This window comes from Arachis ipaensis, chromosome B7, assembly GCF_059453495.1.
Source record: "Arachis ipaensis isolate K30076 ecotype BB chromosome B7, ASM5945349v1, whole genome shotgun sequence".
NCBI classification, from domain to species: domain Eukaryota; kingdom Viridiplantae; phylum Streptophyta; class Magnoliopsida; order Fabales; family Fabaceae; genus Arachis; species Arachis ipaensis.
The window spans coordinates 129,389,027-129,392,448 of record NC_142442.1 but is presented as its reverse complement, the minus strand read 5'-3'; positions in this window follow the sequence as shown (position 1 = coordinate 129,392,448).

The following is a 3,422-nucleotide window of genomic DNA, read 5'->3' as shown; positions in this document are numbered from 1 at the left end:
ACGAAGATTAAGTCGACTAAAGTTACAACAGTAAAACAATTGATATACATAACCTATTGATGCGTGAGTATTTTTCTGTCTTTTCCTAGTGAATTTGTATTTGAATTGTTAAGTTTAATCAATATTTAAATATCTTCTAGCCACTATGGATGCTACTTTGAGTTGTGTGCAATTCTATTTATTTCAGGTAGCATTTGGACATATTTGATGGAGTTTCTGTAGAAAAAGAGAAGAAAGTGAATGATGCTGTCAACTCTGACCTCCTTGCACTCCAACGAGAATAACTTGAGCTACAGAGGTCCAATTGACGTGATTCTAGTGGCATTGGAAAGCTAATATTCAGAGCTTTTCAACAATGTATAATATTATACACTTCTTCTCCATCAATTTGGCCATACTGGCGCCTAACTTGAGATTCTCCAAGTTAGGCGCCAAAACAAAAGGAAAGCCTCCAATTGCTTGCTACCAGGGTGGCGCCTAACTTCAAAATTCTGAAGTTAGGCGCCAGTGATCATCAACACGTCCAATTGCTTGCTGCCAAGCTCAAGTCTAACTTCACTTTAGTGAAGTTAAGCGCCATACTAATGAGAAGCAATGGTCCCCACGCTCAATCAAGCAAGCAACGAAGATCCTATTTGATTTTGATTAAAACTTTAATTTATTTATAAATAGAAAAAAAAATATTATTTAGTTTTAGAAAATATATTTTATATTTGATTAGGATTAGATAAAAGGAAAAAGAATCAGCCATTCGGGCTCTCTCTTCTCTTTTACCTCATTCCGCAATTTATAGTTTTTCAGAATCATTGTTTTCTCTCTGAACCATGAGCAACTAAACCTCTATTGTTAAGGTTAGCAGCTCTGTTTATTCTATGGATTAATACTATTACTTTTCTATTTTAATTCATGTATTGATTTTAAATTCAATAATTATTTTCGTTCTTCATCTTATGAATCTGGGTGGAACGGAAGTATGACCCTTATTCTAATTGAGTTCTTGTGAACCTTGGAAAAGCTCTTTACTTGAACAACAGCTTGAAAATAATTTTTTCTAAATTTTTAATTATCTGGACTTAACGGGATATGTGATATATAATCCTCTTATATTTGGGTAATTAGGGTTTCTGTGGCATATAAACTAGAATTGAACTTAACCCTCTAATTGGAATCAAGTGACTAAGGAATTGGCAGTTGATGAAGGTTAGAGGAGACTAAAAAGGTCTAAAGAGTTAGAGTTTAGTCACATATAGTTTGCCATGAATTGAATCTTGCATGATTAAAATAGTTGGTAAGAAAAGTTAATACGAAAAATAAATATCTCTGAAACCTTAACTGTTTTACTCATATATTTCACAACCCGTTTACTGCTTGCTTTCTGATTTTCTGAATTTACTGTTTAATGCAATTAAGACTCAAACACTCTTTTCTACTTGTCTAACTAAGTAAATCATTCAATCATTGTTGCTTAGTCCATTAATCCTCGTGGGATCAACCCTCATTCACTTGAGGTACTACTTGGTACGGCTCGGTGCACTTACTGGTTAGTTTGTGGGTTATAAATTTCGCACCAAGTTTTTGGTGCCGTTTCCGGGGATTGACTGTGATTAACAACTACTGGTTGTTTGATTTCTTAGATTAGGCGTTTTTGCTTTAATTTTTCGAAAAAAAAATTGATTTATCTTATTTAAATTTTTTTTTCTCTTAATTTCTGAAATTAAGTTTGGTGTCCCCTTAGTTGTTTTACTCTTCCTAGTTATTTTACTTATTGAGATCGAATTTTATACTCCTTTTTGCTTATTAGTTGTATTATTTTCGTAATTATTCAGTTTATTTTCTTTATTTTATTTGTATTTTATTTTATTTTTGTTTTATTTTATATTTTCTTTTATTTTCATTTTTTCTTATTATTTTTATTTTTCATTATGTTATTTCTTCTTGCTTGCCTGTTAACCACATGATGTGTTTAATTCTGTTTGGTATGTTGTGCTAAGAGAAAAATAATGGAGAGAGATCACATGGGTTACTACTCACACCCAAGGAGTGATTCATATTATTGTGGATGGAGTAACTACCCAGATTTTGGTTGGCAAGGTCAAGAGCAAAAAGATTTTAATGTCCCATATCCTATCCATCAAGAGCCATCATCTCTGGACATATTTATGCAAAATTGCCCAACCACACCTCTTAATTTTTCATATCAAAATTCTTCACCACTTGAGTATGCCTCAACACAAAATTCATTTCAAAACCCATATAGTTCATTTTACCACCCACAAAACTCACTCTACTATACACAAACCTCCTTTCAAAATCCACAAAATTCATTTTATAACTCACAAAATGCATATCAATTCCCTCAAAATAATTTCACTACAACCTATGCACCTCTACAAGCTCATCAAAAATCCTCTTTGGCATTTGCACTAGAACAACTCTCTCAGACATGCGCCTAAACTGGCCAACTCATTGAGTTCTTAAGGGAAGAGGCCAGAGAAAGAAATGAAAATATGGAAGCCTCAAGAAAAAATCTAAAAATGCAAATGAGCCAAATGGCACAACATTATGCTGAGAAACATACCAATGTCTTCCCTAGGCTAGGGGAAGAATACAATGCCATAAGCTCAAGGAGTGGAGTAGTGTTTAGCAAGAAGGATGAATACCAAATTGTGGGTGAAAATGAAGAATTGGAAGAGCAAGAAAAAGAGACCCCTGTACCAAGTGAAACTCCAATGAAGAAGGAGGTTGTAAGGGAGAAAAACAATTATGGAAATCTACACTCCAATGTAGCAGAGAGTGGCATAGAGGGTGAGTTCATTGAATTACCAATTCAAGAAGTTCTTGATGAAGGATACACTCCAACCCTCACATAACACCCAAGTCCTGAAATCAGAAAGGTGAAGGCAATCAAGGAAAGCACTGAAAAGGGGATTGTGACCACAAAACAAAAGACAATATCCATGAAAAAGAGAAGGTCAGCAAAAAGCAATCCAACCTCTACCCCAAGAAGCAAGGTGAATCAAGCTAATAACAATAAAAGAAAGCTTGTTGGGAGGAATGAAAGTCCGAGGGCACTAATTTTCACCTCTCCTCCCTTGGAGTCATTTCTTTTAACCAACTGGAAGAAGAAGAAGAAAATTCAACAATCAAGTGTCAAGCTAGTGACATTAAAAAAGCGCTTTTTTGGGAGGCAACCCAATATTCCATATCCTTAGATTTTCTGTTTATTTTCAATTTATTTTGTTTGTTTTAATTTCTTATAGTTTTTCTTCTTTTTAAGTGTGTTTTGATCATGCAGAGTTTGTAAAACAGGAACAATTTTTCTTTGCTTGAGGACAAGCAAACTTTTAAGTTTGGTATTGTCGCTTTGCTTGTGGCTCTTCTGTTTATTTTAATGGCACCAAAGGGAGGCGAATCATCTTCAC